The 27,151-nt window shown below is 43.3% G+C and overlaps 1 long non-coding RNA gene across 2 annotated transcripts in view; it reads right to left on the bottom strand.

The window, feature by feature from the left end:
- The window catches only part of LOC125326185, a 151,266-nt gene that overhangs the window by 68,015 nt on the left and 56,100 nt on the right, over positions 1-27,151 (bottom strand). For both annotated transcript variants that reach the window (XR_007203709.1, XR_007203708.1), the window contains exons 5-8: positions 20,505-20,591; positions 18,388-19,534; positions 17,562-17,702; positions 14,595-14,823 (exon numbers count right to left, since the gene is read on the bottom strand). This is a non-coding gene — a long non-coding RNA (uncharacterized LOC125326185). The remainder of the gene's footprint in view (positions 1-14,594; positions 14,824-17,561; positions 17,703-18,387; positions 19,535-20,504; positions 20,592-27,151) is intronic.

Here is a 27,151-nt window from a genome sequence, read left to right as displayed (position 1 = left end):
GGGAGAGGGCAACCAAAGGTAGCTGCTCCTCCCTGGAGTCCTTAAAGCAGGGAGACCAAACCACCTGGTTCCTTACCAGGGAACAGGCTGGTGTCCAATGTGCCTGAGACAGAGGGTCACAAGCTGAAGCCTGATGGTGCTGAGCCAAGGCTTTGCTCAATGTTCCCCCAGGAGCAAAGAGCCCTATGTCTAACATCGTAAAACATCTGGTAAGGCTATCAGGAGGGAGACTGCTGAGGATACAGTTTAACAGAGCTGCTGGGATTTTTTTTTATTGCATTTATTTTCACAAATCATAACAATAAAAAAAGGAAAAGTTGGAGTCCACTCAATTGAGTTAATGCTTTCGGAATTTTATTAATCAACATCTCAGCATTCATAAAAAAATGACACCTTTTAAAACCAGTGGAGAGAAACATTTCCAAATACTTCCAATCAAAAGAAATTATTTTAAAACTCACATTACATGTATTTTTAAACCAAACCCTCAGGGAGATGGGTGTGAACTCTGAATTATCCCAATTAACTTTAGTGCCAGAGATCAAGGCCAAAAATTGCAAAGTCAGCTCTAAGCTTTCCGAGTAGGTTGCTGAGGGTGCTACAATGCCAGTAAAGCAGCTGAGCTTTTTCATGCCCTCTGCCTGGCTTTGTCCTGAAGCACCCCTAAGAAGAGCTCCAGCACAATAACATGGAGAACAGTGGTCTTGTGCAGAATAAAACAGCACAGCCTGTGACAGTTCTGGTATTGACTAAATAAAATCTGCCTGGTGAGGAGAAACGGGAAGCCAAATTATGTTAATGCTCTTAAAAAGATGTTTACTGACCAAGCAAATGCATTCCTTTGTCTGGTCACATGGTTAGAATTCACTTAAGGGCAGTAATTTCAGTTCTGAAATTCAGTATTTCGTGCCACGGCAGGGCTGAATACCAGTATTTTCACTGCAAGTCTGTAAGTGAGGGGGCAGCTCATCAACAGTGCCAGCAGCCTATGATTCCCTGTGGGTCTTCTCCTCCCTAACTTCAAATGCCAGATAAGAGAGCATGTCTTGTGTCCTATTTAACCTGGAGATGAAAAAGTTAGTTTGAAAAATATAAATTTGGTGCACCAAAACTGAATCTCCAAAAAGCAGAGTCATGAAGAAATTACTTCCAGGATGAACACAAAGGCACTGAGAGATCTGGGAAGTCACTGGTGTCTTTATTGGTGTCTTTACTCTTGCTTTAAGAAGATATTTCCTCCCTCTTTTTCCAACACTTAACTTTTTTTCAGTCTCTTTTTCACTGTTATCTGACTACATTTCTCTTTTCTAAGAAGTTCACTTTCCTCGTTCCCCCATGCTACTTTCTCCTCTTGAAATATCTGCTTGGCACTCCCCTCCCAGCCAAGGGAACTCATGAGTTCAACCTGTCCCTCTCTAAGGAGCACCATCTCTGCCTTCCCTGCTGTCTGGAAGGGGAAGGGCAGTGCAGACAGGAAGTTGATAATGATGAAGTGGATGTGAACAAAAAGATCTGGTGGATCTGCCCAAGCTGTGAGGGCTGTACCACGCAGTTCAACCGACCAGGTGAAAGAGCAGCTCTGACCCATTGGGTAGGAGGGGAGCACAGACCTGATCATGATCAAGGGGACTTAAGGTGCACAGGACATCGTTACTCTCACTGGATCATTATCTTTTTAAAGAAACAAAATAGGATGCAGAACCACGTCTTGCAGCAGCCCCCAGCAAGGTCCTGTCTACCAGTGATGCTGTTCTCCCCTCCAGAGAATTGACTCAGCATAACCACAGTCTTCTGAGCCACTTCCAGCAGGTCCTACAGAAACCAGATGGCCATTCAGGGCACTGTCTTGATTCATCTTGTGAAATCAAATGGTAGAAGAGAGGAGCTGACAGGGGGGAGTGGTTGTCACTGTCCCCATGAGATACAGAAACTTTTTTGCAACTATGAATGAAAGAATAACACTCAGAAACTACTAAGGCCTTTCATTCAGACACATTCAAACAGATGCAGCACTATTCATGCCACAAAGGCTTATTTAACTAGAAGACAGTGAGCGTCCAGGAACAAACAAACACAGGGTTTGAAAGTTTTCAAGGGTGCTAAGCTAAATTCAGAATGATGCCTTATGAAGACTAACTGTTGTGCTGTTTACAGAAGTTCACTGTGAGCAGAAATGTTCATGTGAGCAAAAGTTACTGTGCATACCTGAGCTTTAGTGTCATACAAAGACCAATCCAAGAGTCACTTAGCTACCTAGAACAAAAGGCAAGGTTTTATCACAAGTCCTCACTCTTTAAAACAAGTTTTACTGCAACAGGTAAGACTTGGTGAGGCACTGCCTGCAACAGCAGCCACGTAGCCCATGATCCTTGAAGGAGCAGATTTCTGTCAACCATGCTTGAGCCAGTTCTCAAACCCACTTTGCAAAGGCAACTTCCAGTTGGAGTGAGTGTGAACCTACTCATTTAGCAGCTGGTGCTGTTCAAATAAGTGTCTGGGAGTAAGGAATTCAATAATTCAAAAAGTTGTTGGATCTTAAGTCACATTGACTCATCCCTCAAATAATTCAGCAGACTGCAATATTTACAGTCCATTGTTTTAAGAAAATGATTCAAACTACATGTCTTTGTCAGATAAATTATTCACATGAGTAACGTGCCCCTGCTGTTGTCCACAAATATAACTCCCGACCCAGTTACTTCTCCAGTTGTCTAACTACTGCTTCAGTTAGCTCAGGCTTTTGAGAAGCTATAGGCTTCAGCAAAAATAACTCACCCATTTCAGTCAGCTTAACTCTGCAGTGTCACAGCTCCTCTGCCAGTTAGGGCACTGTACAAATAAGATGAAGATTGTTACCTTCATTTTATGGATAAGGCAGCAGAGTCATGGTAAAGGTGGTGTCTATCCAAAAACGAACAGTGATAGAGCCAGAAGCACAATCCTCATTGAAGATGCTCAGTCCTGTACTGAAATCCACACTTTTCCAGATAAGGCTGGCAGCTTGCCTGCTTGAAAAACATCCATTTATATTCTCAGGTGTCTGAGATACTATTAAGTTGTCGATTTGGAAATGGAGGACACTTGGGGATCCCAGCATGCTCCAAGACTGAATCTCATTATGCTCTGGCCACCCCAGAGAGCCACAGATCCCATTTGGAGACATTCGAATCAGAGAGGTATGCACAGCCTGAATTCAGGAGGAATTGTACATGGAGATCCATTTGCTGTGGCATAAACTAAGCAGACAGCTGGCATTTGGATAAAGAGACCAGATCCATCATAAGTTTTCCTTGGTGCATTTAAGTTCTAGACAAGGCTAGTGCCAGGAAGGGTAACATTAACACAACAAGGAAAACCACAGGGAACAGGGTGATAATAGCTAAAGCACGGGTGTTACCAAATGGAGAAGGGAGAGGCAAGGAGGCAGAGAGAGCAGAAGCAGTGAGTGCATAGACTTCGCAGAGGGGCAGAAACACAGCCAAACCTTTAAAAGCCTCATTTACGTAGATTATTGAAAGAATGTAACTCAGAAAATTTGAATATTCCCCTCTCAGAGGAGAAGTCTTCGGGGATGTGGTTGATGCCAAATGTTTTCCCTGTGCTTGATACAAGGTTTTGGCAGGTACTAGTGCACAAATGGAGCACAGATTTGTACTCATGTAGCAAAGGATCTTCTTCTCTACAGGGACTGAAAGTTCAATGCCTTTGATGATTTGAATGAATACATTACATTTCTGATTGTGAAAAGTGTGCAAAGGTTTACATAAACAAAGTTTTGATCAGAGGGAAAATACCAGGGGTAGAGACTCTGCACAAGACTGAAAAGAAACAGAGTGCTGACCTGAACCTGAAAAATTAAAAATACCCTTTATGTGTAATATAAATACATTCCTAGGAGAAAAATGAACAGAGCAAAAGGGCCAGAGAGGTACTGGGACTAAGACCATCAAACTCTAGGTACGCCAGCAGAGACAGGTAAAAAAGGACAGGCATACCTCAAAATAATGAATGAAAAAAGGAAATTTGTGCTTAATTCAGCTACTTGACCTGAGAGCCTGAAAATGGATCTGTGCCGATACGATCATAAAATGCTGGTAGCATTAGGTCTGAGGTAGTTAATCAGAGGACTTCATTGAAGAAGTCCAGCCCTGAGCTGCTAAGACAGTAAGTGAAAAACAGAGAAGCCCCTGGACTCTTCCATGAGAGGTACCGGTGAGGTCCTCCTAAAAGCATTAGTTTAAGTCTCACAGATTCTAATAAAAGTGTCAGTGCGCTGTAAAAGAGAACAAGGTTTGACTATGGTATTTGGGTGTCAAAGCTTTCATGTCTCCATGTACTGGTGGCTCATAATAGCTGGAAAGGACACTATGTCACCTACTGCTACTGCTGAAAGGAACATGACAAACTTGCCCTGGGAACAGTGGAGATTTCATTGTTATTAGGAAAGAATATTTGTATACCAGATAAAAAACCTAGAAGAGAGATCCTAGTCAGAAACAGTCTCTAGAGCAACACTCTGAAATACAAGTGAAAAGACCAGAGGTGGGTGATGCTGCAGTGGCCTCTAGTGAGCGGAACAGCTGAGTCCTCCTCCTCCTCCAAGGGTTACAGTACAGGCCAAAGGGAGCGAGAGACACATCTTCACGTCACAAGGAAAATTGTCATTTCCTTCCCAATAAGGCAGGGAGGGGAGATAAACCAGCCATCCTTGGGATGCTCTCTTGGTACAGACTTTCACACGGACACAGGGATTGTCCTGCTTTTATACCTCAGGCCCCAGCCTTGGGAAGTGACCCACTCCGAGCTCTGCACTTGCAGAGTCCACCTCCTGGCACAGACCACATAGCAGCTGAGTGCCTCCTCATACAGCTCAAAACCCCTCAGAGAGGATTAGCAGAAGACAGCATCCCTAAACAAGGAGCAGCTGTACTAAGCATGGCACTCTGCCCATAATGGTACATGACCACAGGCTGCACCCACCAGTGATCCAGTTTTAAATAAATTGCAGCGAAGTCCCAGACACATGGCTGCAGGTCCCCTTCGTACCAGCATGATGGGCCACTGAGCAAAGCCATCAAGGCACCTATTGGCAAAGGAGGGATAGAGGTAATCAGATCTATAGTAGTACTCTCAAACTATAAAATAACAAAAGGGGCATATGCGCTGTCAGCTGCAGACTTTTTTTTGAAAAGAAACGAGAAATCAAGATGCCATTAGAAAGTGAGCTCAGGAACTTGCTGGTACATGAAGAAATATTTAAAGAGAAGCCAATAATAAAACACAATGGGCCATCCTGAAAGCTGCTGCCGTGCACTGGAAATGATGCTGTACATCTGTGCAGGAGGAAGATGAGGAAAGTGTCTACAGAAATTTTGACCAGAAAGGATAATTGCAGTAGCCTGAGCTCCCCACAGCACTAAGTGGTTTACTTCTGCCCAGTGTTCATGGGGGCCCTCTCTGAAGCCAGGAGTAGCCAGAATGTAAATTGGATGATCATGGTTACTTTGATTAACAAGCAAATGAGAAACTTTTCATATCCTTTCCAATCTCAATGCTGCTTGCTAAACGCTATTAGAACAATGAAGCCTAGCTGGGAAAGGACAAGGTAGGCAACTGTGCATTTACAACTCTCTGGCATGACCTGCCTGGACTGACCACTGTCTTATACAATAGCTGGCATTTAAATGTTAGCCACTAAAAGAAATCATCTCTCTCGAACTTCATGGCCTCATGGGCTTTTTGACCAAACACAGAAATGCCAACTGAATTATAGGAAACTCTTGTTTTTCTGCAGTCTGTGCACATGCTGCTGGGGTCTTTGAGAAAAGATGATGTTCAGAGACAGCACAGCAGTTTCTTCATGCAGATATCCCACCAAATACACAGATTCCTAAACCTGAAAGGATGTCACAGGACATCCCTAGTTCCTTTATGGCAGGAGATCAATGGAGTTTACTTTGTTACTTGCTGCTACAAAAAATACTCCCCATAACTTGTCTTTCTTGACAGCACGGTTTATGTTTCTACCACTGAAATATCAGCTGAGGTTTCAACACAGCTGAGGTTTCCATCACTAAAAGATGTGTCCCTGAATCCACAGTTTCCTACAGACATCTGCAGAGCCAAGGGTTCCCCCTGACTCCATAACACACGAGTGGGATGCAAGAGAGTCTGTTTCCCACAGATGCTACCACTCTTGAAGCAAACACACACACATGGAAATGAAGCAGCTCCTTCAGTCACAATTATCTGGTTTCCTTTACACAAACAGAAAAGTATGAGACCAAGAGGAGTCCTGGAGGGTACTCATTTCACACTGGTTTCACATTGGTGATCTGAAATCATGGATGAGCTTTCTTGGCCGTAATAGTAAAAGTGCTCATTTCCTCTTTGCAATTGCTTGGGAGCAACTGCACCCAAAGCTGTAGCAGACAGGAGTGCTGTGTGGAGAAAGGGGTCATGTGTTCCCATCCCTGTGGATTCACGAGCAGGCACAGATGTTAAGCCTTCCCTTTCCCTTTCAATCCATATCCCTTATTCCCCTGTCAGCCCCTCCTTGGCAAAGGAAGAAGATAATTTGCAGAAAGAAAGATGCATTTCTTCCCTTTGTTTGGATATAATAGCATATTTCTCTTTTATCCTTTGAAGCACATATTTGTTCCATAGAGGCCATGGAGATTCAGAACCAGAAAATACCACCATGATGATGGCTGATGGCTTGTGTCTGGTGCATGCCTGTCTCTGCCAGGCTGTAGCCTACACTGATATTTCCTTTGCAGGCAAAGACAGCAAGACTGCTCCCTGAAAGTGGACAGCAGCTTTATTGCTCTAAGAAATGCCATTTAAAGCAATGTTAAAGACAACTTTCTAGTAGCTACCTTGTGTGTATATAAAAAATAAAAAAAAAACCAAATAAAATTATTGTTGTCCAGCACAAAGTTAGTGGATCTCCAGCTTGCTGGCATTTGCTTTTGGACTGAAGAGGGAAATATCTCTGTAAAGTTTCCATTGATCTATAAAGCAGAAACATCTGCTGAAAGTGTTGTCCCAGGCCATCTCTGACTGCAGTCAGCAGGAGGCGAGCCTGTGGTTAATAAGCTTTCTCCCTCCCTTCCACAGTAGATGTCATTGCAATGAATACGAAGCACAATAAGTAAGTTTACAGGATACGGTCTAACTCAGCCAGAAAATACAAAACACAAACATGGAAAAAAGGCATCACTAGAAGACTCTCAACAGCTTTCAGATTAGCGATGTACTCCTGCCAATGCAAAAAGAGAAACACTGGACCAGCTGCCTTGAACCAGCCCTGGGACTTGCTTCCATTAAAAATGCCATAAGGACCATTTTACAGCTCTCCTCTGCAATCCTATATAAAAGTTCTTGTAAGGCTGGGATTTAATAAAATACTGTCCTCTCTGGCAGGATTTTTTGAGAATTTAATTCAATTTGCAGTGTAGTTTAAGCCACATACCCACACTGAGAATTTTAATTTCCTCAGTGATGCTAATCGGTACACACTTCCAATGTGGCTAAGAGCATCCCACAGGTATCAGAGTAGTGGAAACTTCCCAGCACAGAGATGAGCATGCAATTTACTGCTGGCAGCAATATTAAAAAAATCAAGCAGCATTGGTGCTCTCTTGGGCAAAGTCTGTATTCCCCCAGGCTGCTTTTCATGACACTGCTGGTTGTTTTCCACCTACAGGATGTGTCAGAGAGCAGCCTACAGCATTTCAACTAGACATCTTCCCTGTGAAACCAACATCACTTCCCCACCACAGCCATCAGTAACATGGGGCACTGGAGGGTCCTTCACCACTCCCACCACAGTGCTTGCCACAGCTTCCTGCACCCTGCAGTTCGGAACACCTGCTGCTTCACTCCCCCTGCTATGGGAAAACGGAAGGGACAGAGAGAGGGACAGTTTTCTGCACCCAAAGCAGCCAACAAGCCCCAGACTGGCTTGTGAAAAGGGCTTTTTGCTGCACTGGGGGGTCTGATGCCCTGAGGCTGAGGTAGCTCTCCGTGCTCGGGGAGGGCTCAGTTGGGACAAGCACCCCAGGGCAAGCACCCCAGCAAGGTCCACCTGTGGCACAGCCAGTGCTGCTGCCCCCAGAGTGTGCCAGGACCTCCTGAGGCTTTGCCATCCCCAGGGCCCCAAAGCCTCTAGGTCCTTAACAGCCTCTGGGTGGGTGTCCAGCAAACGGCACTGCTACAGACACAGCCAGTGCTTCTGTGAGGCTTAGCAACACTTCCCTCCTCCTGGGGAACCGAAAGTTAGCTGGTACAGAGAGCAGCCCTTTTAACAGCAAGATCAACAAGACTCTTCTTATTATGCCACGCTGGTTATAGCATGTCACTCTGTCATCACCCTATCATTCCTCCGCTGCGCACACCACTTACTGTAACTTTAATGGTGTTACACTTACCAAGGTTATAATTACACATTATAGTGCGGCTTTCCTACGCCAAAAAAGGACTAAACGTACAATTACACAGCTCATAAATAGGAGGACGCCATACTACTGCACAAGCGCACATGCCCACATAAAACCTTTAATTACAGCTGCTAACAGATTACAGAGATTTGACAAATATGTTATTCCGACTGTGGCAATTGTTAGCACCACCTCTTGGAGAGAACCTCCATCTGCACAGGGCTTCTCCCAGCAATGCCTCTCTGTGCGGTGCTGAGGGATACTGTACCTGCAAAGCCAGTCACTAACAAGAAAAGCATCATTAGAAAGCAGCTCGATGGGTTTTATTGTTATTATTCTTGTTTCAAATATTTAAAGGCAAATATCTGGACCTATGTGTACCTCTTTAAATTATTTTAGTATTTAGGAACACTGACTCCTGATAATCAAAGGTGTAGTCAAATGAAAAAGCCTGTGTGCCGAATTCAGTGACCCCCTCAAAAGTTTAATACTAGAGCGAAAGAGAAAAACGTATGGTAAATACAAATGACTAGACAACCATAGATACTAAGATTAACTGCCACTGCTACAAGATGAGAATTAAGTGCTTTCTTCCAAAACCGCCCCTCATTTGAGTCATAAATACCTATCAAAGGAGATCGGGGGGAAAAATAATCTCATCTCTAATCCCAAGAGGGTTTCTGGGAAAAACCTACTGCATGTTATTGATAAGAAAAATCATGATGCAATCAGACTCTACCAAGAGGATCTCCCAAAAGAAACAGGTATTTATTCTATTAATTCCTTTCTGCTAATTTAATTTTCAATTGTGTAGAACAGGCAAATATAAATAAATGATTGATGTTTCTTGAAATGTACAAAACCTTAAAAGTATGCACTCCTCTTAATTTATCTTTTACATTACTTACAGCACTTTGCACTCAGAGTTGCTCACTGTGGTGCAGAGTCCTGTGATTCATGAGGGGCAAGAGTTTCACAGATGGGAATGGGCCGCTTTTCCTTCCCTTCCTTCTTTTTCTCACATTAGGATAACAACAACAAACAAACAAAACATATGAAATATGAGAAAATATCTCAGAGTCTCTTAGATTTCCTAGTTTGCCTCTGTTTTCTAGCATCATAGTCTTATGTGCATTACTTCAGGAGGGAAACTTTTCTACTTGGCTACAGTAATTTCATCTTCCTCCCTCTTAGTTTCAGCAACAAGAACATCTCAGTTTGTAGGCTCATAAAGGCAAAATTAACAAGAATATACACATATATACTGAGCCACATAAATCCTGATCACAGATACAGATAGGAGCACACACATGCTTAGATAGAGTCAACTTCTACCTCCCTTATTCATTCAGAAGTCCAACTGGAAGTACTTAACAGAGGGATATGAAGAAAGTGTGCAGGATATGGGTCTGGAACTTGGAGAAAGAAGAACATTTCAGTTCTGAGGGTCAAATGAGTTTGTGATGCTTTTTGTATATTAGCAGGAGCTTAAGTCAGCATTTTCAGGAATGATTTTCAATTCTAAGTGTTTTAAAATGAGACTGAGCCCTGATCTTTTTAAAGGGGCATGATGATTTCTCAAAACCAGACTCCTTGCTCCAGTCACATAAAATGCAGGGCAATCAATATGAGCTCTCATTTTTTAAAATCCCACCTTTTAACTGTGATGGTGCTTGGCTTTTGGCAACACTTTTGGCTGTAAAGTCTCAGCATAAAGTGTGCATACTCACAACTTAGCCACCTTCTTGTCCATAGGATAAATCAGCAGGAGGAAATGGAAGAAATTTTACAGTAATTTTTTGCAACATGAATTAATTCTTTGCCAGGGAAAACAACAGGAAAATACACATGTATTTGGTGGCCTCATTCCCTGACTAATGAGTTTGTAATGCTTTTTGTATAATAGCAGGAGCTTAAGTCAGCATTTTCAGGATTTATTTTCAATTTTCAGTGGTTTAAAATTAGACTGATTTTAAGATGACCATGATGACGAAAAATCCCATGAGCCCTCATATTCTGCTACATTAGGACAGATTTCTAGAGAAAGAAGGGCATCTCTGTGGGGATACAGGAGAACGTAACTGAACAGAGGCCTTGAGACAACACGAGTGGTGTCTACTCCAGGAGGAATGGAGGGAAGCAAGTTGGGCGAGGAAAGTTGAGTAAGGTCCTCTCAGGTTTTAGAGATTGGAGCAAGAAAATAAACAGGTATAAAGCAGTCTCCTGGGTTTGAAGGCAAAGGAGAAACAAGAATAAAGTCCTTGAGAGGAGGCCCAGGGCAGCATTCAGAAATAAGAAGTGGGAAAGAACCAGTTAAAAACAAATAATGAGTGACTGGGTCATTTCTGCCACTTGCACCCTTGGATGAACATACATGCCACTAGTAATTTGCAATATTACAGGACACTCTGGGAGCTGTATTTGTTCCCAGAGGTTAAAAAACTAACTGTTCAATACAATACACTGGTGGCATTGCTGTATCAGTCTAAAGAAAACAACAAAAGAGCACTGGAGGAAAGACTAAGCTCATCCCCCCCAGTACACAATGGAATACAGCTCCCTACGGTGTAGAGAGTCACGACGTGTTCAGTTCAGTCCTTCCCAACCAAAAAGCAGGAGCAGACAGCCCGGGCCCTGCCAGTGCTACAGGGGAAATAGCCAAACCCATGGAGTGGCATTTACCAGCGCTTACGCGGCCTTAACAAAAACGGCCGAGTCAGCACATCCTTTGACCTAAATCAACAAAACAAAGTGCTTGGGAGAAGCACTGTCGTATTCGCAGTGGACAGCATCTTTCCAAGATGAATGCCCAAGTTTTTTTCCCCTTTTATATGCCGCAAATGGTTTTTGGCAGATGCTTCTACACCCAGATGGCGCCAAGTTAACTACTTTTATTATGCCTTTTGGATGGTAATCCTTCCACAGACTTCCTTTTGGCATCGCTACTGCACCCAATATATTCCAAAGGAAATGACAAAGCTACTGCAGCACCTGGAAAGGGATAGTTGCTTGTACAGACAAAGTCCTGGGATATTGCTATTGAGAAGAGAAACATGATAAAAGCCGGTCTAGATTTCCAGAGACACTGGGTATTTGGGTCTGAAAAGCAATAAACACTGGGCTACATCAAAACTAGCTGAACTACTGAGATAACACACATGAAAACTAGGCATTAAGGTGGACTGAGGAAAGGTAAATTGGCCTAAGAAAGTAACAAATTAATGCAAACTCCTGAATCTATGTCAACGTGAAATGAAGGCTGGATTATGAATGTTAGCAATATATCCTTGTAATGAACTCCTGGAAAATGAAATCACCTGATATTTGAATATAATACAAGAATATGTTTTCAACTGAGTAGAAGCCCTACCTGTTATGAAGAACATAATTCTCCCTTCCCATAACCACTCAGAGCCATCTGCAACATTGCAACTTGGTCAGACTGGTGGGGCTGCTACATACTGCTCCTAGGCATTTGCTAATGATATAAATCACTCTCTGCAGACTGAGAACTGTCTCATTGTAAAAGAAACATGTGAAAAATGTATAAAAAGAACTCTTCCAGAGAGTTAATTCAACTTTTGACTGACCACAAACCACTTGTACCCCTGATAAATATGAAAGACTTGGATCATGTGCCAGTGACTTGTCAAGCCCTACTTAGGGCTTAACTAGGTACAATCCACAGACATAACACAGTATTGTGCCTGGCACAGCCTTGCCCACTGGTGCTACCCTGCCCAGATATCTTGCAAATGTGACAGATGTATGAATATTGCAAATGGCTGAGGAAATTAAATCTTTATGAGAGAGGTCTGCAAGCCTTAAAACCAGTGTCTGATTCATGCTTATAACACATGTGATTGGCTAATACCAAAAATGTGGAGCTGCAATATCAAGAGTGTGGGAAAAGTGACTGCCTTAAGTGCATTAGAATCACACTCTTATTCCAGAAAGAAGTACCATTTCAGAGCCAACATGATTATCCCAGTAAAAATATCCCTGTGGCACTCCATTACTGAGAATTACAAAAAAGCCAAGATGTCCGTTCAGTGCCACAGGCAGGAGACATCCTGCTCTTTCTAGCTGTGCCTGTGTGTAGCTGCCTGTGAAACACAAAGGCTACTTCAGGCTCCCAGTGAGGTCCAAGATACCTGCCTCGATCCTCTGAGTTAGGCACATTCCTCACAAATGACCTCCTGACCCCATCCTTTCCCACGGGGACTCTGCTGTGTTATGGCAGTAGTGCTGGAGCATGAGTGGAGAAACACAATTACTTCCCCTTTATTCGTGATTCTCTTGGCTGGGTTATCATCCTATAACACAGTGACTTCTAAACTGGAATGCCTTTACTCAAATGTTTTAAGGTTTAAGCTTTCCAACAATGCATTGTACATCTCTATCTGACATTTTCTCTCTCTCTTCCCTCTCCTGGAATTCTTGCTCTCAGCAACCACATCCCTGGTTTTCGATTCCTGGAAAAAATTCTCCTCTCTCATGGTGTCTTGCTTGATCATTGAAGTTGACATGCCAAAAGCTTCCCACCAAGATCTTGTTGGCTTTTTTGGCATCCCACTTCTCCACATCTGTTATTTTATATAGCTATCCATAACATTACAATTATTGTGCCAGTAGTTTGTCCTCTTCATATGCAGACCATATCTCTCACAGATTTCTCCCCAAATGGGTGCCTTCTCCGCTACATTAACTTCTCCAGTCCCCAAAAATCCATCTGTCTGAAAACTCTTATGTTTTTCCGAAAACATAAATCACTGAGTCCCAAAATATCTGACAGCCTTATACAGTGTAAAATTAATGACCAGAAAGTAATGCACTCATAACTTGTGATTGAAGGCCAATGAAACTGACACAAAAAACTTTCCTTTCCCCCATGCTGTTGCAGCTGAAGTAGCATCCAGAAACTTGTTAATGACTGATGCCCACAAAACCAGGAATTAATGCTGTTTGTCAATGAATTATCAGGATTACTTTCTATTCATATTAAAGTGAGTTTTTATTTGTGATACTAAAGTGATACTGCACACCATTCCCTTAGAAATCAGAACACAACAATCTCTGTGTCTCAGATGATATGCCATCCTTCACCCACATCCTCAAAATTTGCCTTGAAATATTGATGAAAACCACAAGACAGGGATAAAAGGAGAGGGATCCCCGAACAGAGGAACATCATCAAGGAGCCGTACCCATTTTTTACCATATTCAGCAACACAAAATAGCTAAATCTATAGAAGGCAATTGGATATGATCATAACCATGCGCTCTTATTCAAAATAAGAGAAAAACTAACATTTATTGCCTACTTAACATTCATGCTCATTCTACTAAAATTTTGCTCAAAGTCTCATTTCATCTGTGCAACTTGCTCGGCCCTGGCTACTGCCTACTGGACATTGCTCATCACTGTACAGCATTTCTGGGGAGAGGCGAAGGACAGCAGATGAACAGGCACCATGGCTTCTCAAGCCACAGCTGAAACAGAGCAATGACCCAAGCCGATGGGTTTTAAACCACTGGAATAGTACCACTTTTCCCCTCATACTACCCTTTCTATAAGGGTTTTCTACACTATCTCCTATATTATCTCACACTGCATGTTGCCCTACTTGGAAAATTTACTCACAGGTCTACAACTGTGTGTACTGGGTTTGCGGTTGTTTATGGGGTGGGCACCTTCACCAGCCAAGGTCAAACCACTACAACCTGTCAGAGCGACAGGTCTATGATTTGTGAGACCTTACAGGAGAAGTGTGGGGTTTTTTTTCCCCCCAATGTCAGTGTTAAAAGCAAGATCAGGTACATATTCTGGCCAAACCTCACAATCAAAAAAAAAACACCATCCCAAACAAAAACAACCAGCAGAGCACCAAACCTCAAATGTTAATGAGTCTTAATGACTGGATTATCATTAAAAAGTCACAAACAGAAAGAAAAACTTCACCAAATATTTGAGAAAATCAATACAGAAACTGCTCCCAGTCCTTGTCGGGAACTATTCAACACTAGAATAGGTCAAAGCTCTGAAAAGTAAATGTCTTTGTCTCCAGGCATATGCACAGCTATGCCTAAAGAGTGAAGTGTCCAACTTACGCCTGGTCTCTTCTGGAAAACAGGAAATAGGTGTTTTCTTACCTGTCTTTTGAAAGAAGGAAGAAAATTCTTCTCATGGGGTGCAGTTGAGCACAGGAAAGCAGAAGGAGACTGCAGCATCACTGCTCCCAGAGAGAAGACACAGCTCACCAAACAAGGCCGTGGACATCATCATCTAATTGGGAAGTCAGGTCTGCTTTCAGCATGAGGTTGGACCAGATGACCTCCAAGCATCCTTTCCAATCTATAGTTTGATGATTCTAATCAGTAACTGAACAAAAAAATTTAAATATTCTGCCAGTGAGAGGGTTTTGATATGTTCTTCTCACAGCTATAACAGTTGATCTAAAGTATTCAATGTCAAAAATATATTGTCATGCAAATTCTTCCTCATGCACTGCTGAGTTCATGTTTTTTAGAGCACACTTTAAAATAGGACACAACCGTACGCGTTTACTTTGGTTGATTCTTTACAAAGACACCTCTGTGAAGGAAGAATGCTGCGCTAAGAGGCCAGCACATCTGCAAGGAAGACATGAGCTGCTGTGCCAAGCATCTTACATCTTTCCTGCCTCTCCCTAGATGGGGTCTGGTCCTCATGGCACACATCCTGCAGTGCCCAATGACTTCCACTTACCTGCAGTATTTGTAGAACTTTCTGGGTTTTGTGGCCAGCCATTATTTTTGTACCAACCTTGCAGCAACTGCTAGTAACCTCAGCATTACCTTTCCAAGCTGTCACACAAGCTGTGCGCTCAAAAATGCCATCCGTTTCAATAGGAAAGATACCCCAAGGACATAGATGTTGAGCAAGTATCTAATTGCTTAGCTTTCTACCAGACAACCAAGGTTTTTTGCTTAACTGCCAAAAGCAGAACTACAAAACTGTTTGCCAGATCCTACTCACTGTCTGTGCAAGTCCCTTCTCATCTGTCAGAGACTGTTCAGCTCCAGACAGGACAGGGCAGAAGAAATTGGCCCTTCTCTTCAATTTTATTGCCCACTGCAGGCACATATGTGTGTCCCACCCCTGAGTATGTCATGCCACTGGCCATTGACATAATAATTCCTGTGAAATGCCAGTGCTCAAAACAAGTAGAATCCCCAGCTGCCCTTACAGTAGTGAAAGCCAAGTTTCCAAAGACTGCAAGGCAAAGAGGGGTGTTTCCAAGGGCAAGAACAGCGGTCATGTTCCTGACTGGTTGCTGTCCTTGAAAAAAAAGGATCTGTCTTGCATGTGTGAGCAGCTGGGGCAGGGCATGATCTTCCTGCAGGGACATCCTCTCTTTGCATTGTTTTCCCTTTTTAAGAGTACAAGTGTTGGGCAGCCGCCTGCAACTGTTTCACTGTAGGATGAAATTAAATATAGTGTTCTTAATAAAAGAAAAAAGTAACTCACACAATAGGAAGATTTAGTTAGGTTTCTGAAAAAGGAAGAGCAAAGAAGCAGTTCTCCCCACATGTCTAAGGCATTCTGGAGTGAATATTAGGCTCATATAGCTGCAAGGAGCTTGGGAACATATGCCAAATTTCCAGTGGGACAGGCAGAAGGGCCAATGAGAAGGGATGCTGACAGGCTAGGAATGGAGTAGCAACGTGGTATTTTAACACAGATGAAAAGTGTAGCTCTACATCTGAGAGCAGCTTTGTTAATGCAGTTGTGTTTCTCAGGCCACATAGCTGAACTGTCAGTGGGTTTGGCTGTGTCACCTCAGTATAAGCAAAGCTTGATGAAATGTGAGTAATTTCTAAAAGAAAGCATTTCTGTGGGTTTGATTCTCTGTTTTGTGGTCATTGCCTTGGAAGGAACATTAGTAATTTTGGGCTTTTGCACTTGTATTAAAAAAAAAATATATAAGATGGGAGATACAGAAAGTTTTAGCAATGGTTAAAAGCTTGCTGAGGGCCTGCAGCCAGAGCCTTGCTGGACCCACAGGGTCACCTGGACTGCTGGCAGCCAGCTGTGTGGGGGCAAGGGGACTGCCTGCCCTGTGGGGGCTTGGCACTGGCTGCCCTCCCCTTCCACCTCCTCCTTGCTGGGAGCTGAGACGAGGGTGAGGCAAGTACAGCCCCACTCACTGCCATGCCTGAAGAGCCTGGGAGGGCACACACACTGCCCCTGCTCCACATCCAGCACAGGCACTCTCCCTCCCATGCAAACCTGAGGGTCAGGAACTGGCAGGATGAGCAGGAGACAGTGGAAATCAGCCAGTGCACAGCAGTGACATGAGTGCTTAGGGTCTAATCAACATCTAGACCCAGCTGAAGGAAGACACCTACCTCCATCTGGCTTCCATGTCCCTCCATTGTCCCCTTAGAGCTGGTCCATAGACCGGTCCTCTACAACCCACTTTCTTCCAGAACAGTTAAACACTGTGCATAACGGTAAGACTCATGAGTCCTCAGCCCAAATTAAAACATCTTCTTGCCTGCATCTGCTGTTAAGAACACTTTCCTCTCCGACCATTCAGGAGCTCTCTGGCAGTCACAGTCCCACCCCCAGAGACTTTAAATTCTGGGACCAAAGCCCCTTTGCAGCGAGCAGCTACAGTGACCCGACAGGTACCTTGCCTGACTGCCTACACATCCCACATTCATACAGACAAGATTTTCTTAGCAGCTCAGTCCCAGGTTTCCCAAGGCAGAGTCTCAGATCTCTGGTTCCTTTAAGTAATTTTATCATGGTGTAGCAACAGAATAACAGCTCAAGCTTGTGCCTTGGAGAAGGGACCTTGAACAAAGGAAACACTGGGCTTTTATACCCTGAGTCTGGGGTCTTCCCTCTGAGTCCTCAGCTCGTGCTGTCTCTGAATGTCCAGTCAGCTGGCTGGGCTTTGTTGGGCAAAGGGGCAGCACTAGGTCACAGCCTCTTGCCTCGAGCTGTCCTCCCCCAGGGCTCAATCTGCAGCTGCCCCCTGAGCTACCTGCACTACATGGATTCTTCAACAAATGCCTTAGGGTTAAGGGCCTGGCAGCTCCTACCTCTGGCCAAACCTGGCAGGAACTCACCTCTGAGCTCGCAGAAGTCTGTCAAATCCAAGGCATTTCAAAAGCCCAAGTAACTTGAATTATGAAAGCTGTGTAGATGTTTCCAACAAAATTTTGATTTGTTGAAAAATTTCCAAGGAAACCTAAGAGTTGACTGTGCAGCTGTAAGTTGAGAAAAAGAAAAAAGAAAAAAAAGCATGGTCTTACTTAGTTTGTAATTGTAGCTCAGTTATAGTTACCTGCTCTAAAAAATCTTTTCCTTTATTAAAAGTCTTGAACAATAAAAGTTGCCTCTATCCCCCCTGTAAATGCAGTGTAAGCTTTGTAGCTAACTAGGAAAAGATCTGTAACATGTATTATGCCATTTGATACATTCCAGAAATAATTTTCCAATAGCATTGAGACAGAATAAGTGCAGTGCATATAAACAAACAGAAAGTGCTTTGGGGCTTGATGTTTAAGGGTTTAGCTCCCAATTCTTCCTGCAAAAGTGGTGTCTCTGGCTCTGATGCTCCTGCAGTGGATGTGTAAAAATTCATACATTTAGCTTTGTAACTGCCCCAAGACATGGTTTTGATTCCCACATAAGCCATGGCTTGCTAATTTCTTGGGTTCATAAAGCTTGCAGGGCAACATTAAGGCTTACTACAGAATTGTTTCAAAGGGCATGATAGCTGCATGCAGTTAGGCATATCTTAAGATAACACAACACCTTTCCACAAGCAGGGAAGGAACAACAGCTGCTGTCCTATGTACCTTGTATGTCCTGAGCACAGTGGGTCTGCTGAGGGAGAGATGCCTGAAATATCTATGGAGTGTAATACCCTGAAGCAAAGACTGCACTCACCCATGGCTCAGGTGAAGATGTTAGCATTGTTGATAGCTCCTTTTCTGTACTGTTGCATCACACTTAGCTGTCAGTGGTGGATGCTGTAGGCAAAGCCAGCTCTGTGCTAAGGAAGGAACAATGACACTGTCTGGAGCCAGAGAAGGGGCCACCCCAAACTGAAGATCTCAGTCCAGCAGTCAGGTCTCCCTATATGCTAAAAGAGAGGTTTCCATCCTGCCAGGCTGATTGTTTACATGTTCCATCCACAGGGTTTAGGAGGCTGTCCCGACCAAGCACCTTCACTCAGAACAGCAACAGAGGGAACATGGCTGTGACAAGTCATTCATGATTATTCACAATTTCTGTCTATCCTTAAGATGGAAAGAGACCAAGGAAATCAGTGAAATGCATTAACAGGACTATTTCAGTTACTTTCCCCCAGCTTTTACACTCTGCATCTGTCTCTCACTTACTGGCTTGCAGATACTTTGATAGCAAGCCACAGAAACCACTGCAGCAAGTACTTCACCAGTACTGAGGAAACTCTCAGGGGAGAGGAGAAGAAATAAGTACAAAATTGTTACTCTTTTTGCTCTCTGCGTTTATTTATTTTGGACCCATTGGGCTAGACCGCAACTAAAACTTTATGAACCTAATAAAATTCCCAACATTCTCAGACATGGGTCGTGATGTTTATATATTAGGCAGAATACAAAGGTGTATTTATGAGGAGATTGGAAGTACTTAGAGATGCTTGAGCTCAGGCAAAGCACAAAACACACATAAGAAATGTTTTCAAACTTAATACAGGTAAAGTCAAGCTAACCAGAGAATTCATCAAAACCAGAATTGTTTCAGAAATGCTGTGCTCCTCATCACAGAGCCATCCCACATAGTGGTGGAGTACAGGACAAATTCATTCTTTTTCAATAGGTGCTACCTATTTATTTACATTGTTCTGCAAGTTTTAAAATACAGCTCTCTCATTATGGTAGTGGTAGTAACTATACACACTAATAAACAGGAGAAGGTTGCAAGAGCAAACTTATCTTTTCCTTTCTGTCTTCATAAAACACGCACTATTCCCTGATTCAATAAGCAAGATGTACTGTCTGACTCAAGTCGAAGGATAATGGGTCTTGGCGACAGATTAGGCTTTCCATCTCTGTAAATAAGAAAAAGCTAGAGGGAATATATGCTGGGATTTATTTCTGCCAGGAGCAAATAAACAGTTCTGTCAATACAGATAATCCCACCTCCCTGCTTCTCCCATCTCTGTCTTGTCTTTGTCCATCTCCATTGAACCTCATCAAAAAAAAAAAAAAAAAAAAAAGAAAGAAAATAAAAGAAAGGTTATGTGCTTATTTTCCTTCTGTCACGCATGGTTGCTTTACTGATTTCAGCACTAACTTTTTTTGATACTTCCTGTCACTGGAAGACCTCTCACTCTCTCTCCCCACAAGAACAACATACGTTTTCAATTTAGGTTATGTTCCCAGCAGATGTTGCAGGACATGAAGGTCTTGCTTTCTCTTTCATTAAAAAGGCACTTGTAATACATTTTATTGTCTTGGATGGAAAACGGCATGTATTGCAATATTCAGGAATCAGTCAATGTGATTGCATAATCTCTATCTGAAAAAATATAATGAGTTAACAAGAAAGAATAAAAACCAAGGTCTACGTTACATCGCCGTGAAGAGCATTTTTAAGCATCCCTCCAAAGGGTGCTATGGAAGGTAAGGTTTAGTGTCTCAGAGGAACTCCCCAACGCTAATAACCACACTCATTCCAAGAATCACTTCTTGTTTTCTTCATAGTATTTTATATAAAAATTCTGAGTGCATACCAGTGCCTTTGGTTCTCCAGGTGGACCTCCCGGCTATGCCGTGTGCATACAGCTTCATTTGAATTTAGACCTGTTAACACAAACCCTCCAGTTCTCAAGGCATGACACCAACAGCTCACGTGGAGCCTGAGGTATTGGTTAAAGTGTCATGTCAAGATATACCATCCTTGACTGCTTGCTGCTGGCTGGTGGCCTGGCCAGGGCCACATCATCCACGTCTTCCGTGCAGCAGGAGGACTGGCTTAAAATGGCTCAGAGCACCAAAACCTCAGTGCTTTAAACTTACCTAAGAAAGATGGACCAGAACAATTGAGCTCCTGCTTCAATAACTGTCACCCAAGAGCAAGGCTTGAAAGGAAAGGAATAAGGCAGGCTGCATAAAAAAGTAACAATGAAATCTGATCAGAAACTCAATACACCAGAAAATGGTATGCTACAGTCCCAAAGAATTTTTTCAAAAACCTTTAAGCTTATGCACACTAGGAAATTGCTGCTAGTAGTCTATAGGATGTTCACAGTGTCACAGAACCATCTGTTACCTGATTTCACAAATACCTACTGCTAAACACATATATATATATATATTTGTGTGTGTATGTGCATGCATCTTTGGGTGTATACTTTACATACACTCATATTTACTTATTCCATCCTTTGTGTCGAAACTAGGAACAATATGAGGTTATACCCTACAGCAAAACATACACAAACATAATGTGGAATCACCAGAGCTGCCAAAAAATCCCTACTGTAGAGAGAAGATTAAGTCTTACAAAATGGACAGCAAACCACAAGTTTCATACAGAATGCTTGTTTCCAATACACTTAGATTTTATCATTCCATTGTTTCTTCCTGTATTATGGAAGCAATTGTTTTTTTACTAAAGCATAGGTATGTCAGAGCCAGAAGCAATGGTCCATCTAAACCTGCATTTGTGACAGTAAGTAATACAGACATCATACAATACATGGATATCTCAGCATCTATTCCCAACCACATAAATTCAGCCAGTGGCTGTGTCTCTGGTTTCCTCATTTTACATAAATTTGTCTATCTTCTCCTCAGCTGATATGCAGCGCTTTTTATTGCTGACTTTGGAAGTTACTCCATAATTTAATAACTCTTTGTGTAACAGAAATCCAGCTTGGATTATAACTGAGGTTGGTGGTTTCCACCTGGTATATTGGGGTTCCTGACTGCACGCACTAACTTTCCACTCGCACCTTTCTCTAGGCACTTGCAGAAGGCACTTACTGCTTGAAGTGGCTCCTGGCATCCTGGGACCAACAGGGAGAGATCAGAGGCAATTTTGCACAGTGCTTGCCTTCTCCTGGCCATGGGCTGCTGGATCTGAGTGCTGGCCCCACCATGGGTCAGTGCAGTGTGGATCCTTCCTTCCTGGCTGTAGCACCCAGCAAGCAGCAGCAGGGCTCAGCAGCACCCTGCTCATCCCTGAAGCCCCTCAGATCACTCCCCCACCATCTGCCTCCCTCCACATGGATTTATTTCTGACCCAGGACCTTTCTAAGTAAGGAAAACCCACCAGGGGTCACACTGAACTCTGGTCAGTCAATGAAATGGTCTAGTTTTGACTGGGCACTTGCCACCTTGGCGTGGGTGCTGCTTGCCTGATGCTGCCTGTTCTGAGCTTCCCTTCCCCCTCCCCAAGACAAGCCAGGACTTGCCTCTGCCATGTGCTCTGAACTCCTTTGTTCCAAGAGTGGGCAAAACCAAATGTACCTCAAACTCTTGAGCAGTGTCTGACTGGCCGGTCACCCTGGGTCCGCCCCCAGTCCTCCCCTTTCCCCTTCTCCCAATAAAAGAAGGGCCCGAGAGGGGGCCCCGCGCTCTTTGGCTTTGCATCCCTTTTACGATCGTCTGTGTGTTTCTGTCTCTGTTTGAAAGCTTCTAATTGCAGGAATTAGGCAAACTGAAGACTATATTTCTCCCTCTTTGCTTCTACTGGTGGTATCAGCTTTGCAGCTACCATTTGCCGCTTTCAGAGCTACTGAAATGCTGGATTGCCCGTGCTACCTCTCTAGGCTGCCCGAGGCTTTCTAAGGCATTGAACTATGAGCCTAGCCAGTAAAAAGCTGTATTTTCCACACTTGCCCAGCATCTGTGGCCCATGGGGCACATTGCGGCTCCACAAGCCAGTGGGGATGTAATGTCCAGATGATTACAACTGAAGGGCTATCCCATTTTCCATTTCAGCAAGCAGCTCAAATCCCAAGGAAGTCCTGGTGCTCAGTACCATAAGCTCCTGAGCCATGCAGGGACCAGGAGCCAGTGGTATCCCTGTGGAGTCAGGAACATTTGGGAATTCAGCCACTGGGACTCGAGGCCCAGCAACCCTCAGCTTGGACTTGTTTTCCTACCTGCAAATAACCTGTTTAGTTTTATTTTCACAACTGATCACAGCAAAACCAAGCCTGAAAATCCTTCCAGCAGCGTGACAAGCTCTCTCCACACCGCTCCCGGTACCTGGCTGTGACAATCCCCATCCTGCTGGCATGGGAGTGGGACTGCCCAGTGCCAGCCCCAGTGAGCACATGGCCAGCAGTGGAAGATGGACCCTGCCAACAGCGCCTGGCTGCACACCGAGGGACACCACCCAGGAGCAGGGGGAGGGTGGGCTTCTCCTTCATGGCATTGAGGGCATTGAGACCAAACCAAACTTGGTGCAGCAGGAGCAGCCCCAGCCCCTAGGCACTGCAGACCCATGAGCACCTCAGGAAGAAAAGGAGCTGAGGAGCAGAGCTAGGATGTGCAATGGGAGATGAGACTTCAACAATCTGTCAGAAATACTGCTTACACTTCAGCTTGTTAAAAATGATCAATGTGCAGACTGAAATATTCCTTCTCCTGGGGTACCTTTTTTTTCTTTTAAGATTGAAATTTTTCCTTCTTCTGTATATGCCATTTGTTTGTAGCCTAGGAATTAGCATTCTGACATTTCTCTCTGCCTTTTCAGGCTGCATGTTGCTGTGCACAGTGATCCCTCTAACTTTTTCTTTATGCTCCTGACACTTCTTGGCCCTGACACTCAGGCTTGCCTCTCCATGTTCAAACAGTAGCACAAGGCTGGGCTGCATGAGCCCAAATGAGGCAGACAGCCCTGAGGATCACAGTGGGATGGCAGGGAAAGCAGCTGAGAGACTCTGGAGTGCACCAGCAAGTGGGACCAGCCATATCAGGGTGAGGAGAAACAATCATGGCTACAGGGATGGTCATCCTTGTTTCCCCATGCCTGGGAAAGAACTTCCAGGAGGGCAGCGTGCCGCAGGGATGGGGAGGGAAAAGGCAAAAGGTTATCCTGAGGATATGGCGGCTCCTTGCAGGCAGAAAATCTGAATTGAGCATATAAACATCCCACGTTTCCCAGCATGGTTTTCAATTAAAATAAACCCATTCTGTAACACCGCCAGAGAATGGTTCACTGAGAAATTTATTTAAGTCTGAAGTATCAAGGAACTCAATCACTATTACTCTGTGAACATTTATTAAGAATATAAAAATGAAATTAAAATTGCCAGATTAGGGAGATTTGATGCCCTTTGTGGACACATACTTTTATTTTCAGGACAAAGTTGCTTTACTTCCAAGAAGTCTGATGAATTCATAGATGGGAACGCACTAAAATCATCCATCGTGGTATTGTATAGCACTCATTTTGCTTGCTGTTAAGTGATATTTTGTAGTTCCTCTGTTACCTCAAGAGACTGAGTTGATTGGCCTGGGTTAAGCCAAAAAACTAAAGATAGAAAACCACAAAATATTGTAACATATATCCAAAAATCATAAATCTGTAATCAGCAAAGCAGAGAACCTCTGTTAACATCTTCTTCACGTAAAACAAGTATTTTCTGAAGCATGCAAAAAAAGAGAGTTAATGAGACCAATTTTAAAAAGTAGCTTTTGCAAGCCCAAGAGTTTTGGATTACTTAGGATGCAGATTGCTGAAAGCTGGGCTGCTCTCAGGAATCCCTTAACTTTTTGACAGCTCTGTGCTGCACATTTACATCCCTGTGAGCTGCGTTGGTCCTGCCTGGGAGAGACAGCCTTCCCGAGACCCATGGACCAGCCCATGGTTACGCATTTTCCATGGGCTGGTCCCTACAGCTTTTTAGCACAGTTGCGCACGGCACTTATAACTGGATCAATAAAATAAATTTGGCACACCAATGCCAAAATCCCCATGTAATTCTTTCTCCTGAGAAGTTCAACTGCTCAATAAAAATGGACAACAGGAAAAAAGCTTTATCACGTGCATTATCTTATACGAAAAAACACCAATGTTTGATCTTGATTTAGGCTGTTTCTTAATACTGCCACAAGATGTTAGCACCTTGACATTTTGTTGTTATTATTGCTGCTTTCATTTCTAAGGTGGTGCATCTTCCACCTACTTCTAGGCATGTCCTGTGCTCTTGCCCTGGGGAACAAGACATCACCTCTTTCCTGGTCTTTTAGGGATTATCAATGAACATACAGTAACTGTGAAATAATTAACCTGTAGATCAATCTCTTCTCACAAGTACATGACCAAGTCAACTGGTAAACTCAGAAATATGTGCATGGTTTTCAAGAGGTAAATATGCCTCTCTGTGTGGCATATACTTGACAAATAACCAGCATGTCTGAAAAAAGTTACTTTCTAGATGCTTCCGTAGGGATTCAAACTTTACCATTAGATCCCAGTTTTTCAGTTTGCTGTGACACATACTTCCACCCTGAGAGTTACATAGCATCTAACACCACCACAGTCTTGGCAGAAAGGCCCTTATTGATACTTCTATCACTGTAAAATCCACTCATGCTGAGTGAATTAATTACTAAGCTAACAGTTTTTAAGACAGCACAAGATAAAACCAACCAAAAAGAATGCCAAATATAAAATTCCAAATAGAACCACAGTGTCTGTTGAAATGTTAAAATAAGAATGGGATAATGTTTGCAGTGCTGAATGTTGGTCCTTGGATGAGTTTTTAGTATCACATTTCAAAACACATTGCTCATACAGCTTTCTTGCAATGCTTTTCAACATGCATATCAGCCAGTCCCAATAGTCTAAAACCTCTCAGGCCAATTCTGGAAACTATGTAGCACCTGAATCCCATTTATTTCTACATAAACATCTCAGTTCCTTAATCATAACTGGGAAATCTGTACTCCTCTACCTCTCAGGATTTATTTAACAAACATTACATAATACTTCTAAACTCCTTTAGATACCACTCTCTGGGCAAAAGGAGAGCCCAAAGATATCCTAAACAGATCAAAGTGAAATAAAAAATTAAGTGAGATCAGCAGTGAAAAGATGAGCCTTGCTTTGGCTCCTGGAGATAAATAGATACATAGATAGATAGATAGATACATAGATAGATAGATAGACAGCATGTAAACTAAAAAGCCTCAGATTATAATCCATAATTTGCAAACTCCAGATAAGAGTGTTTTCAGTATGCATACTGAAACTCAAAACTATTGCTAATTCATGGCATTGAATTTTACCTCTACTGTCACTTATATCAAATTATTTCCATTATTCACTAGAACAGATAAATAGTAAAATTCAGAAATTAATACCAGAAGTTATATTTATGGAAATACTGCCTAATTTTTGAAAAAACAACTTTGTGCCATGTCACTGGCTCAATACAGATGGCCTCATAAACCTCTCAGCAATGTATAAAACCCAGGGCTATATGTGACTCCAGGCTCCAGGACCTGTATCTCACAGATGACTGAGTGCTGCAGCAGAGAACCAGAAGCCGTTTCTGCCCCGTGGTGGAATGTGAGCTCAATGGGCCCTCACCTGCACACAGTGCAGGGTGAAGCCAAACAGGGGAGTGACCAAGAGCTGCTGTCCCCACCAATGCGCCGCAGCACCACATTGCACTGCCAACAACAAGCTGCAGATCCATGAGCTCCTAGATTTCTTAAATCACTTTTTGGACATATGCTCACTCCCAAGACTGAGTGGTGAGGCTGAAACAAAAGCCCAGGGAAGCAGCATGCTACAGAGCAGAGCCTGAATTTATACACACTGCCCTTTCTGGCTCCACAAGCATTCATAGACAGCCCTTCTCCGTTATCAGTATACATGGTGAGAACATCAGACTTCACGTGAGATATTCTCATTTACTGTCTTTTACAAGAGACACCTGTTTACTTAAGTCAATATATCTACAGCTTAAATACTCCCCATTTATCCTATTTATCCCTACTCCTATCTCCTCCCATGGTACAAATCTGCCTGAGGTTTAATTACTGGAAAACCTCTGAAGTAGCACAGATTGCAGATACTAAGGGATGCCCTGTCCCAGGTCCACCTTGTGCTTGCTCAGGGATGCTGCCCATGCTGGGCACAGCTGACACACAACAAGACCACACACACCTGCCTTGTCTCCTCTGCCCTGATGGTGCTTCTTGCTGGACTCAGGTGCTGAGCAGGAAGAATCCATCAGGCTCCAAAGCAGAGTGGCACAGCTGGAAGGAGGAAGTCTGGGAGGGAATATTTCCACACAAGTAGCCAGCAGAAAGAAGGTGCCAGGGAAGTAAAGCCAGGAAATTATGCAAAGAAATCTCTGTTCAAAACACGATATTAAGGTTTCTCCCAAAATACTGCTGAAGAAACCCAGAATTAAAATCATCCATGCTGTTTAATTTTAGCCCTTGCAAGTACATCTTCCAGGGACAGATGGGCCCTGAATGCCATTACCACAGTACATTTTTCTGTGTCTCAACACACACGGTGGATGGCACTACCTAATGAGCAGTGGCAGCATAATACCTTGATCTTCACTGTCTACAGCATCACCAGGCTTCTGAGTCTGAGCAAGGAGAAGCAACGAGTGGTCTGAGTAGGTTGTCAGAGCTCTCTGGGGATATGAACACGTTGATTGCCAGTGATCTCCCCAGGCATCTGC

Source organism: Corvus hawaiiensis, chromosome 5 (assembly GCF_020740725.1).
Source record: "Corvus hawaiiensis isolate bCorHaw1 chromosome 5, bCorHaw1.pri.cur, whole genome shotgun sequence".
NCBI classification, from domain to species: Eukaryota; Metazoa; Chordata; class Aves; order Passeriformes; family Corvidae; genus Corvus; species Corvus hawaiiensis.
Note: the sequence above shows the minus strand (reverse complement) of the source record. Positions and strands in the feature narration are given on the sequence as shown.